At 35.4% G+C, this 14,174-nt stretch overlaps 1 non-coding gene across 1 annotated transcript; it reads right to left on the minus strand.

Annotated features, from left to right (window-relative positions):
* Positions 1-6,051: 6,051 nt before the first annotated feature.
* LOC118059394 (small nucleolar RNA R71) lies at positions 6,052-6,160 on the minus strand. The gene has a single exon (XR_004689303.1). It is a non-coding gene; the product is annotated as a small nucleolar RNA R71 (small nucleolar RNA).
* Between the last annotated feature and the right edge of the window lie 8,014 nt (positions 6,161-14,174).

Consider the following 14,174-nt stretch of genomic DNA (forward strand, 5'->3'; position numbering starts at 1 on the left):
ATATCTACAACTTGTATAAAGAAACCAATTTCAAATTTTGTTATTTTCAAGTTTGAATATTTGCTGTAAGTTAGCTAATAAATCCGCTAGAATTTTCTTTCTAATTTTTTTCATAGTTATCATACTACCCATTAGATTTTCATGCTCAAGAACATCACCCATAATAATTTTTAATATTATAAACACTTAATTCAAACAATCATAAACTCATATCAAAATCCCATAAACTAATATTTCTTAAAACCATGAATAAGTTCATTAGAATTCAAAAAAAGAGTTTAACATCATTTATCCAAACAAAATCAAGAAGTTTGGAAGATTTCAACCATTTTCTTTTTCAATCTCTTTTTTCTCACTCTTCACTTTTAATAGCCATTTCTCTCCTTTTCCTTTCTGAATTCGCTTCAATCTTTTGTTTTCTTCACAAATCATCAAGAATTATTCATGGGTTTTTCATTTGAAAAATGAATTTTGGAGGTTTTAGAGAGAAAATAAAAAGTCTTTTATCTGTTATAAAAAAAGAGATGATTTTTCACTTGTTTACAAAAATACCCTTCTTTCGTGCCTTTAATTAATTTTTGTGCAAGTTATAACCCTAGCTGCTGACCTAAATACTAAGGGTTTTCTGAACTTCGATTGAGTTAAAATCTTATAATGAGGTAAATTAAATCATTAGAAAACCCGACGCAAAATTTTGATCTAACACTCTAATTAAAATTTATAGGCTATATCGTAAAATTAATTAGTTTGAAATTTTTGTTATTAAAAATCCGGATTTTCTTTTTCTTTACTTTCATAAATCATATCAGTTATTCCGTTAAATTCTTAATATCATTTTCAAATTCTCAAAATATTTTATGTCGTTTGCTTGGAAAATAGTGGTTAAAAGGGAGATCTGGCGGTTTTGGTTGAAAGAGAGGTTGATGATTGCTGGGCTTGCAACAGGTTCACGGTGGAGATTGGGTTGGCTGAAATGGTGGTGAGGGCTGTCGGCGGTGACTATGGCCTGTGGCTGTTTTGATGGTTGAGAAGGGTTGTGTTCATGGTTGGGTTCTGGTGAAAACAAGGGAAAAGAGGCTGCCAATGGAGACTAGTTGTTCCTGGGACAGTGATGGGGTGTTCTTAAGCACAACATTGTGAGGAACGAGGACTGGGTTTCGGGTTGATTGGGTCTGGTTTTTCTGGGTAAGTTTGGCTAGGAATAGGTTGTTGGTTTCGGTTTCGTGCAGGAGGGAGAAGCCTCTGTGTTGTTGATCTATCATGTGGTGTGGTTGGTTATTGGGTAGGCTGGTTTCCTTGAAGATTGGTTGTGTTGCAGAACTGGATTTTTCCAGTGTGGGGAAGAGATAGGGTTTTGAGTTTGGCAGCGTGTGTGGGAGAGATCAAGTTTGAATTTGGCAGTAGTGCTGGGATTGAAGATGAAGATGGTGGCTGATGGTTAACTCGGGTGAAGGAGATGAGTTTGATTTTCTGGGTTTTTGGCTTGAATCCGAGAGGCTCTGTGTTCTTCCTGGAGGCTCTGTTTTTTAGGGAAAGGTTGCAGATGATGGTGGTTTGATTTTCTGGGTTCAGATGAGTTGAATGGTTTGCTGATTTGCTGGGATGGTTTTCTAGAGAGTCTTCTCCTCGGTTTCGGTCCTTTCTGGGTACAGAGCATAGTTACTGAGGCTGGACCCCGCCAAGAAGCTAGTCCTAGGTTTCTTGGATCAATTTAGGTTATCTCGGATTAACATGGAAAAATTTAAAAAAATATTTAAAATTTTAATATTTTATATAAAAATTTAAAAAAATCTATGTAAATATAGACTATATATATTGTAAATAATAAAATTTAAAAAAATATTTTAAAATTTTTTTATCCCACATTGAAAAATAATTTTTTTTTTTAAGAATATAAAAAATATATATTAATAAGTTTCAAATCCTACATTGAAAAAATATAATTTTTTTCTTGTAAACATTAAGTATATATACGAAAGGCTTCAAATCCTATATTGAAAAAAAAAATATATATGTTATCCTTTTAAGTTCAAGTATTTAGACTAAAAAGCTTTTTATCCGACATTGAAAAAACATAACTTTTTTTCTTGTGAACATAGAATATATATACGAAAGGGTTTCAAAATCCCACATTGAAAAAAATATTATGTTATCCTTTTAAGTTGAAATATTTAAACCAAAAAATTTTTGATCCCACAATGACAAAACATATTTTTTTTTCATGGGAACATAGAGTATATAAATGAAAAGGCTTCAAATCCCACATTGAAAAGATACTATGTTATTGCCCTAGTTGTTTTTGCATTTCAAAAGCGCTTTTGAAAAAAAATGAATTTTTATTTATTTTTTTCTTTACTTCATATTTATATTTTTTGGTGTTATCAAATTATTTTGATGCACTAATATTAAAAAATAAAAACTATTATTTTAATATATTTTGAGTGAAAAATATTTTGAAAAACAACTGCAACCATACTCCCAAAATTTAAACCAAACAGTTTTTATCTCAATTGAAAAAACACAATTTTTTTTCTTGAGAACGTAAGTATATATACTAATGAGTTCCAAATTCCACATTGAAAAAATATAACTTTTTTCTTGGAAACAGAGAGTATATATACAAAAGGGCTTCAAATCCTACATTGAAAATATATTATGTTATTCTTTTAAGTTGAAGTATTTAAACTAATTTTTTTTGTATCCCACACTGAAAAAACAAAACTTTTTCTTGGGAACATAATGTATATATACTAATGAGTTTCAAATCTCACGTTTGATAGAAAAAAACCGGGTATCGTCCGGGTTCTCCTAGGTCATGGGTTGACTCGCTGGGTCGATTGAGTATTGCCGGGTTGTTGCCCCGACCGGTCTTTTATTAAACCCAGATCGATTTGGCCATTAGGTTAACCTGCTAGGCCAAGTTTAATAACCAGGGTTCAAAGTGTTCCTTATGGTTTTTCTTTGGTGTCCCCCCATGGTTTCAAATCCCACGTTTGAAAAAAAAAAATCAGGTATCGTCCGGGTCTGCCTGGGTCATAGATTGACCTGCTGGGTCAATTGGGTTTTGTCGGGTTATTGCCTCGATCAGTCTTTTATTAAACCTGAACTGGTTCGGCTACTTGGTCAACTCGCCAGGCTGGGTTTAATAACCAGGGTTCAAAGTGTTCCAATATGCGTTACGTTATAGAGAAAACCATAGATCCAATTGTGTAAATTGGAACCATGGATTGAATATTTAAAAATATTATAAAAATGACAAGAGTATTCATGCCATCACTTGCAGAGGAAAACATACCGAGTTAGGGTCTAGTTATATATTTTAATATTAAATATTATAAGATATAAAAAAAATAATAAAAAAATATGATGCTAAATTTGGGTCCTAACTTCTTCAAGAAAGAAGATATATCTTGAACCTTAGATAAAATCAACAAATAGAAACATGACCTAGAAAAATAATAAAACAACAATGCAGTTTATCTTACATAAGGTGCACTAGGGATGATGCCTCTTTCCCCTGCATAATTAGCCTTTATCTGTATTGTCGCAGACCATAGATTTTCTAACATCCATAATACTAGATGATGACTTTTGAACTTTATAATCATAACTTTATGATTATACCCAAAACTCATTTCCTTTCAACACTGATTAGTACTTAAAAGTGCATATTTATCAAGGTGTTATATCATCATTTTACATTTAAAGTATCAATAACTCCTTAACTAAAGCATGTTTTATAATAACAAGTCTAATACTATAAAATGCCCTAATATATGGTAAATGTTCATCTTAAATGCAGGCCTATCACATAAATCAAAGGATTGATTGATGAATTCAACTACTGAAATTTGTGAAGATAAAGAGAGGGTGAAACTTAGAAAAGAGATGTTGGTGCAGTCCAAACTGGAACACTGTTCAGTAATTGGTTCATATCTCGAGTTCTAGATATCCAAATGACCTCAAATGTTTATACAGATTCAGTAAGACATAAGCCTATAACTTTCATGTTTTCATCAAGATCTAAGAAGGCTGTTTTCAAGTCCAAATTATAGCAACAATAGAGAAGTCTGAATCTGTCCTGCAGCCCGAACACTGCTCAGTGTTTGGCTCATATCTGGAGTTCTAGAAGTCCAAATGACCTCAAATGTTTACACAGATTTGTTAAGACAATTTCCTGCAACTTTCATGTTTTCAAGTGGACCCAGTTCTGATGCTAGCATTTTCGTTTTATTTAGACAAGAAGTTAAGGATTTTCACCAAGTTAAAAGTTGGACACCCACTCAACAATTAGTCATCAAATCAATAATTCCAAATTTTGGCCTATAAAAGGAGGCATTTGCCATGCATTTGGGAGCTTGGTTGTTCAGATCAAGTTCATGCTCTTTATTTCTCTTTTTATATATTTTTTTGTAATTTTTAAATTTTGCTTTCATTAATATCTTGTTTATGCTTTTCATTTCCTTTCCCTTACTTAGTTAACTTGTATTTTCTTTATGTTCTTGTTTTGTTTATTTATATTTCTCTTCTTTATTATATTTAGCTAAGTTTATTATGTCAAGTTGAAAAGGTTACACTAATGGTGTAAGAATAAGTATGGTGTAAACTCAACATGGACCTTAATGTTTAATATTAACATATCTTATCTTTTTATCTTACTAATTCTTAATACCTTGCTTGTTAAATGGTTAATCTAGATTTGTGTTGGATAATACTTGGTATAACAAATGTTTGGCACTCTCATAGCCCAATCGTATGGTATTACCTACACCTGAGCTATGAAAGGAACTTGATTTGTTGTTAACATGAGTTGACATCATGAATTCTTGACAATATTTAAAAGTTTGGTGTTATGTAAATAAGATAATTAATATGATCATGTTAATAATTTATAATGAGCTAGTAATGACAAATCATCTGATTGGAACCTCCTTCGTGTGTGGTTTCCAAATTGAGTAATAAGAGTTTATATTATACTTGTTTAAAATACCATTGGTGGATCCTCTAACCTTGACATTTATTTTTATCATTGTTTAATCCTTACATTAATCTTTCATCTCAAAGTTCTCATTAATTTCTTCATCTTCTTCTTTATTATCATTATTATTATTATTATTATTATTACTACTACTACTACTACTACTAGCTGCTGCTATTATTATTATTATTATTATATAATATATCTCTTTGATCTTTTCATAAACTCAGTATATAGGCTGGAAACCTGTGACCCAATCTTTTAGATCATTCTCAGGTATAACAACGCCACGTACTGAGTATTATTATTGTTGTTGTTGTTGTTGTTGTCTTGTTATTTATAATTTATACAATTAACCTCTCTGTGGTTCGATCCCGGTCTTGCCGGGTTATTTATTATTTCGACACTCCTGCACTTGAGAGAAGACATCAATCTTTTGGTCGTGTCAAGTTTTTGGCACCGTTGCCGGGGAGGTAAATTCTTGTACAAATTATAGTATTTATTTTGTTTTCTCTTTTCACTTTTCTTGTATCTAACTTTGTTTCTTTTGTTTTGTTTCCTTTTCTTTTGTTTTCTTCTTCCTTTTATTCTCTTTCTATACGTGCATGAGTGTTTGGTCACGTACATTAAGTGGTAGACTTTTTAGGGTATCCTCATCATTTGCAGAAAATATGGCTGAAGAAGATAACTAGTCATTTCATAATGAGAATAACCATGTTAGGACACTTAGAGACCACATGAATCCCACAAGAACAAGTGCACCATCATGCATAGTTTTCCCTCCTGATGCATCCCATTTTAATTTTAAGCCAGACATTATTTAACTTTTACCTTTTTTTCATGGTTTAGATCTAAAAAATCTATATTTGCATTTGAGAGAATTTAAAGAAGTTTGTAACACCTATAATGACTTAAATTGTAGCATGAATACCATTAGATTAAAGCTTTTGTCTTTTTTCATTAAAAGATAAAGCTAAAACATGGCTACAAAATATTAGGTCAGGATCCATTCGTGCTTGGGATGAAATGCAACAACAATTTTTAAAGAATTTTTTTTCCATCTCACAGAACCAACTCTTTCAAAAGACAAATCACCATTTTCACTCAAAAACCAGGTGAAACATTTTACCAATGTTGGGATAGGTATCGAGACTTGCTTAATACTTGCCCTCATCATGGTTTTGAAACATGGAGATTGGTTTCACAATTTTATAAAGGATTGTCGCACATCGAAGAAATCCCGCGCGCGGCAATCTGTTGGCGATTTTATTATTATTGTTTGTGTTTTGCTTGGTTCGTTGGAGTCGCCACCTAGTATTATGGTCACTAGGAACCTATGGTCTGCGAGAGTCTGAGTAAGGGACTAGTTGTGCAAGGGGAAGACGCATCACCCCCAGTGCACCCTACCTAAGGTAAGCTGCATTGTTGTTTGATTGTTTTTCTAGGTCAAATTTCTATTCGTTGGTCTTTTCTAAGGTTCAAGGTAGATCTATCTTCATGAGAAAGTCTCTACTTTATTGGATTAAATCCTAACCGTTCTAAGGTCTGAATGACATTTATTTACACCTTGTATCTTTAATACTTGAGGGTGTACTTTATCATGTAATTTTACACCTTTCAAATATTAAAGTCTACATTTGGATCCTAGAAAAAGATTGAAAAAAGGTTTTTGATATTTTGGCCAAACCCTAATGGATAATCATAAACTAGTTATGATATTCATTTTTTGGATTTTTCAAAAGGTGAGAAAGATGCAATTTTTCAAAAAACACATGCTTGGAAAATTTTTAGGACTTGGCCGTATGCAATAAAATATTTTTTTCTTTTTGATATATTTTTTAAAAAAATATTTCGAAAAAACCGGGTATTTTAATACCGGACTTGTATCTTACAATGTAAGTATACAACCCAATATTAAGCAAACTTGGTGGAAAAATATTTGAGAAAACCACAATTTTTAAATGATTTTTTTTTAATATTTTTTGAAAATAAAAAAGAAAAACGAATAAAAAACTAAAAGGCATGAACAGTGAACAGTGACGGCATGAAGAAGGCTAAAAGGCATGAACAGTAGACATGAATTATAATTCACGTCTACTGTTCATGCATGAACAGTGACGCCGAAGAAGAAGAGGAAGGTGAGCGGACCACCTGGCGTGGCGGCGATGGCTGGCTGGAGGAGGAGGACCTAAAGCTGGTGGTGGAAACGGCGGTGGAGTTGGCTGGAGCGGCTGCAGCTGGAAGAGGAAAAAAAGAAGAAAATCTGCAGCAGGAAAAGGGAGGAAGGCTGGTTTTTTTGGCTTACTTTGGACCCGATCTCCCCCCTCTAAGCACGAAATTGGCTCCTATTTATAGGGATGGAAAGAGGGTAATCTTGTCTTCAACGTGGAAAAAGTCTCAGCCCTTGATTAGACTCGAGGAATCCAAGCCGTTGGTTCAAAGTGTGCACCTCGAACTGCAAAATTTGGCAATCCAAGGCTGCAGACTGCCCGAGGGTGCCACTTTGGGCCAATAAATGGAGCCGTTTCCAAGATTTTCGACCCGACCGGACCACTCCAAGGGATAAAGGGATTTCAGGTGAACATGTCGGTGCATGCCTTGTCGGATTTGGGGAACAAACGAGGTAGAAAATGCGCCTAGAAGTCTGCCACTCGGGCAGCTTCACGGGGAAGATGATGAACAGTACCCGCGTTTTTTTTTTTTTTTTTTTTTTTTTTTTTTTTAAACACAAACACGGCGCCGTTTTCCAATTCTTTCAAATTTGACCCCAGGATTTTATCAATTTGACCCCTATAGTTTGGCGCCTTTTGCAGATTGGTCCTTGGCTTTGGATTTTGTCAATTTAACCCCTAATTGGCCCCAAAACTTCAATTTTCTTTCAATTTGGCCCCTGATTTCAATCAATTATCTTGGTAAAAATTAAATTTGGTCTCGTATAATTTCATTCTTCTCAATTAAGCCCAAATTAGGCTCCCAAACTTAATTTTTTCACCAATTAAGCCCCAAATAAAATTAATTTGACCCATTTAAAGTATAATTAAGTCCTTGCACTTAATTAAATCCTTCAATTGGACCCAAATTAATTCTTAAACATAATTAAAATTCAATTTGGCCCATGATTAAATCAAATTGACCTATTAAAAATTTAATTATGTCCTTGGACTTAATTTTCATGCAAATTCATCCAATAATCATTTAATTTAACCTTGAATTTGCATTGTATTCCTATTTTTTTGGGCATAATGGGGAACAATTAGGCCTTGAATTTCCTCCAAAAATTGCAGCTTGATTTCCCGACCTACCTTCTTCGCGTTGCCAGCCTTTATTTTTTTTTTTTATTTTTATTTTAAAAAAAAATGAAATTTGGGGAATAACCCAAAATTGGGTTATGACAGTTGCCCCCCTCTTTACAACGCTTATGAAAGAAAGTTTTGTAAGATACTTTAGATAATAAGCGTTGTAAAGAAGAAAAAAGGAAGATTTTTTTTTTTTTTTTTGAAAATTCAAAGATTTTGAAATGGTCGAATTGTTAGGGGTGACCTACCCGGGTGAAAAACACAAAGATGTTTTAAAGTGGTGAAAAATACAGAGATTTTTCAAAGAGGTGAAAAATGCAAAGATTTTTCAAAGTGGTTTTGTTGTAATGGGCAACCGGCCCAAGATGGAAAACGAAAAGAGTTTTCAAGGTGGTGAGAAATGCAAAGATTTCTCAAAATGGTGAGAAATGCAAAGATTTCTCAAAGTGGTTTTGTTGTAATGGGCAACCGGCCCAGATGAAAGGTTTTGAAAAATACAAAGATTTTTTCAAAGAGGTGAAAAATGCAGAGATTTTTCAAAGTGGTGAGAAATGCGAAGATTTCTCAAAAATGATATTGTTGTGATGGGCGACTTGCCCAGATGGAAAGTGATGAAAAATGCAAAGATTTTTCAAAGTGGTGAGAAATACAAAGATTTATCAAAGTGGTGAAAAATGCAGAGATTTTTCAAAGTGGTTTTGTTGTAATGGGCAACCAGCCCGATGAAAGGTTTTGAAAAATACAAAGATTTTTTCAAATAGGTGAAAAATGCAGAGATTTTTCAAAGTGGTGAGAAATCCAAAGATTTCTCAAGATGGTGAAAAATTTTAGAGGTGGTGAGAAATGCAAAGATTTCTCAAAATGATGAAAAATGCAAAGATTTTTCAAAGTGGTTTTGTTGTAATGGGCAACCGGCCCAAGTTGAAAATGAAAAGATTTTCGAAGGGGTGAAAAATACAAAGATTTTTCAAAGTGGTGAGAAATGCAAAGATTTCTCAAAGTGATGAAAAATGCAAAGATTTTTCAAAGTGGTGAAAAATGCAGAGATTTTTCAAAGTGGTTTTGTTGTAATGGGCAACCGGCCCAAGATGGAAAGGTTTTGAAAAATACAAAGATTTTTTCAAAGAGGTGAAAAATACAGAGATTTTTCGAAGTGGTGAGAAATGCGAAGATTTCTCAAAATGATGAAAATTTTATAGGTGGTGAGAAATGCAAAAGATTTCTCAAAATGGTTTTATTGTTATGGGCAACCGGCCCAAATGGAAAAAAGTTTGAAAGTGGGGAGAAATGCAATGATTTCTCAAAAATGGTTTTATTGTTATGGGCAACCGGCCCAAATGGAAAAGGTTTGAAGGTGGGGAGAAATGCAATGATTTCTCAAAAATGGTTTTATTGTTATGGGCAACCGGCCCAAATGAAAAAAGTATGAAGGTGGGGAGAAATGCAATGATTTCTCAAAAATGGTTTTATTGTTATGGGCAACCGGACCAAATGGAAGATGAAAAAAGTTTTGAAAGAGGTCTGATTATAATGGGTGACCTACCCGAGTGAAAAGGCAAAATGTCTGAAAGGACATGATAGGACTCGATGGGGAACGAGGGATGAAAAGCGCACTCTAAAGGAGGTTAGCGCACTCGAAAGGAGGTAGGGTTAGAAAAACACACTACCTAAGAGGTGAGTGCTCCAAGGCGCACTCAAAAGGAGGCAAGGTTTGGAAAACGCACTACCTAAGAGGTAAGGGCTCAAAGGAGCAATCAAAAGGAGGTAGGGTTAGAAAAACGCACTACCTAAGAGGTGAGGGCTTGAAGGAGCTCTCAAAAAGAGGCAGGGTTGGAAAACACACTACCTAAGATGGTTGATGGCCCTAAGGCGCACTTAAAAGGAGATATGGTTGGAAAACGCACTACCTAAGGGGTTGATGGCTTTAAGGCGCACTCAAAAGGAGGTATGGTTAGAAAACGCACTACCTAAGGGTTGAAGGCTCTAAGGCGCACTTAGAAGGAGAGGTGGTTAGAAAACGCACTACCTAAGATGTTAGGGCTCGAAAGAGCTCTCGAGAAAAGGCAAGGTTGGAAAACTCATTACCAAAGAGGTGAGGGCTCGAAGGAGCTCTCAAGAAAAGGCAGGGTTGGAAAACACACTACCTAAGAGGGTTAGGGCTCGAAGGCACCCTAAAAGAAAAGAGGTAGGGCTAGAAAACACACTACCTAAGAGGTGAGTGCTCCAAGGGGCACTCAAAAAGAGGTAGGGTTGGAAAACACACTACCTAAAAGGTTAGGGCTCGAAGGCACACTAAAGGAGAGGTAGGGTCAGAAAACACACTACCTAAAAGGGTTAGGGCTCAAAGGCACACTAAAAAAAGGGAGTGATGGTGAGACACCGATCTGTCAAGGATGAAAGTAATGCATCATGATCAATATGCATGTATACTTACCTGAGAAGTATAGGTCCCCTTTTCTTCATGGAGTTCTCCTTTTCTTAAAAGTTGGAGTCTCTGATAGTAAGCTTTGATGGCTCTTTTCGCTCTTGCTTACTCGAGTCATATCTTGTGATCTTGACCACTTGGAAGGACTTGATATCATCATACTTCTTTGTCCTCCGCCCCTTTATCTCAAGGGTTGCCAATTTTGCCCAATGTTTTTCTTAGAAGGGAATCATGGAGCCAGCCCTACCAGATGTTTTTGATGGCCCCCTAGCTTGATCATGCCCCCAAGTATTCAATTCGGGTTTAGGGATGAGGCTATATGAAGGAAGGTTTGACAAGGAGTTGATTTCATGCAGAATTTTTGGAATTTCAAAGCTATTCCAGATACAAAAATCATTTTGACATCGATTCAAAGCAAACTCATTCTGAAGAAATTCAAGTGATTCCTATGTAGAGGTTTTCAGAAGTGATGAAAACTTTTTATTTTGATTTTTGGTGAAAAATATGAAGTGACATTTGGTTGGTCACAAAAGGTTGAAATTTCAATTTGAGGGTTATTGAGAACCGTTTGTGAAAATGTGAAAAACACGAAGTGACATCTGTTTGGTCACAAAAGGTTTAAATTTCAATTTGAGGGTTATTGAGAACCGTTTTCAAATCATTCATTTTATTTGCATGAATAATGAATTTATTTCGCATGAGAAAGCACTGCCTACCGATCCAGATTGCTTGCCTTTGATCAGAAAGGGCTTAATTAGGCACGTAATGCAGGCTTGGGCTTTTGGCTATGAAGAAAATGATATTTGTAGGCTCAAGGGTGTTTAAGGGACTTTAAGACTAAGGATCACAAGTGCTTATATCCCAAACTCTTTTGTTCATACATTTTTGGACCTTGGAATTGATTTGTAAAATGGTCCACGGTGCCCCCCAGTGTTGGGCTTGGGCTCTTTCTCTTTGTTTTTCTTTTCTTCATTTGATTTTGAGCATCATTGCATTAGATTTTTTTATGCTTAGAATTTTGGATCCTTTGGATTTTTCTTCATGCCCCCCAGCTTTGTATGGGCACCTTTGATGATTGAGAATTTTCTTTTATGCCCCCCGGTATGGTTTGGGCACTTTCATCGTTGAAGACTTTTTCATGCCCCCAAGAGTTATTTGGGCACTTTCAATCATTATGGATTTTTTGCACTTGCCCCCCAGTGTAGGGTGTGATCCTAGCCAAGGTTATTTTTCAAGAAAAATTTATTAGGCTCAAAAGGGGACTGCAAGGGATATATTTCAGCCTTGTGAAAGGATTATCAAAGATGGCCTTTTTTCATCTCAAATGCATGCATTTAGGATCGGTAAGCCTTGCTTTCATGCGAGTATGCAGTGATTTCTCATTATTCATGCAATCAAAACTCAGCTTTGGAGTCACTTCATGATGTTTTTTTTTTTTTTTTTGGTTTTCTAGGTGTATGGTTACCTCTCTAAGGAATCACCTGAATTTCCAGAACTCGTTTGTTTCGGACAAACATCAACATGATTTCTGTTTTTGTACTAAACTTTGAATTCCCAAAAATCCTTGTGAAAACATGCACAGTTTTGGAAGAAAGGGGAAACACGCCTAAAGATTTTTGACGCAATGGTTTCATGCTTGAAGGTTATGCTCAATGTGTTATTTGCATGAAACAACAAAAATGAAGGCATGTGATGAACACAGGAAAACACAAGAAAGGCTCAATGGACAGGGAAAGTCTTGTGGAATTTTGAGCCAAATTGCCAGCAAAAATTGGGATAGGTTGAAACAAAAAATCAAGTTTTTGCAGGCATGATCAAACTGAGGTAGTTATTTTGGCAGAGCATGAACAGGCTCCATTCTGCAACGGTGATGCAATTCCCCTTCAGATTGTGTTGAGGCTCTTGATCATATTAGCCCCCAATTTCTTTGGGTTGAGTTTTTGTTGGGGCTTTGAACAAAAATGACTTGCCGATTGGAAGGACCTTCACTAGAGGCATTTCTAAGTGTTTGCTCGAGTAAGCTAGTGAGGCGAGCCACACTTGCTTTCAGAGACTCTAACTCTTCTTGGAAATGGATGCTGCAATGAGCACGCTCTTTGTCTCCAATGTTTCTCTCAAAATCAGGTGTTGTAGACTCGGAGGGGACCTACTTTTTATTCTGGTGCATGCATGACAAATGTATGTACATGAAGTCTATATGATGAACTCGTCTTCAAGGGGTGACAACATGGTCGTAACTCTTGTATGATGGAACAAAAATCATGATTTTTGCCCAAACTCTACAATGAAAATTTTCGGAGTGACGGCCATTGTGTCACCCAAAAATCTTGAGTTCAAGATATTTCACAAAGGGTTTGCCCTGATGCAAATAAATGATAGCACATACAACCTAAGGATAGGTTTTATTCATTGTGTGTACATGGGTAGGTTTTCTATCTGGTCTCAAAAGGGTCTATGAACTGCCTAGTGACTACCTCACGTGAAGGCAGTATAGGGGTTTACAAGGAATGGTTGGGGCACCATGTGACCGCCATTACCGAGTAAACACTCAGCTCATAGTTGGATGTTTCACGAATCTGAACCCCGACTGAAAGTCATGAGGCAGACCGCTACTCCCCACCTAACCTAGAATTGGGTTTATTCGCAAAATTAAAATGCATGCTAAAGCAGTAAAAATGCGAGCTAAAATTAAAGACCAACAAAAGGAAAACAATCAAACTATCAATGCTTAGTCCGACCAGACATGGTTGTCCCCAGTGGAGTCGCCATTCTGTCGCACATCGAAGAAATCCCGCGCGCGGCAATCTGTTGGCGATTTTATTATTATTGTTTGTGTTTTGCTTGGTTCGTTGGAGTCGCCACCTAGTATTATGGTCACTAGGAACCTATGGTCTGCGAGAGTCTGAGTAAGGGACTAGTTGTGCAAGGGGAAGACGCATCACCCCCAGTGCACCCTACCTAAGGTAAGCTGCATTGTTGTTTGATTGTTTTTCTAGGTCAAATTTCTATTCGTTGGTCTTTTCTAAGGTTCAAGGTAGATCTATCTTCATGAGAAAGTCTCTACTTTATTGGATTAAATCCTAACCATTCTAAGGTCTGAATGACATTTATTTACACCTTGTATCTTTAATACTTGAGGGTGTACTTTATCATGTAATTTTACACCTTTCAAATATTAAAGTCTACATTTGGATCCTAGAAAAAGATTGAAAAAAGGTTTTTGATATTTTGGCCAAACCCTAATGGATAATCATAAACTAGTTATGATATCCATTTTTTGGATTTTTCAAAAGGTGAGAAAGATGCAATTTTTCAAAAAAACACATGCTTGGAAAATTTTTAGGACTTGGCCGTATGCAATAAAATATTTTTTTCTTTTGATATATTTTTTAAAAAAATATTTCGAAAAAACCGGGTATTTTAATACCGGACTTGTATCTTACAATGTAAGTATACAACCCAATATTAAGCAAAC

The sequence above is a fragment of the Populus alba genome, chromosome 13 (assembly GCF_005239225.2).
Source record: "Populus alba chromosome 13, ASM523922v2, whole genome shotgun sequence".
Taxonomy (NCBI): Eukaryota; Viridiplantae; Streptophyta; class Magnoliopsida; order Malpighiales; family Salicaceae; genus Populus; species Populus alba.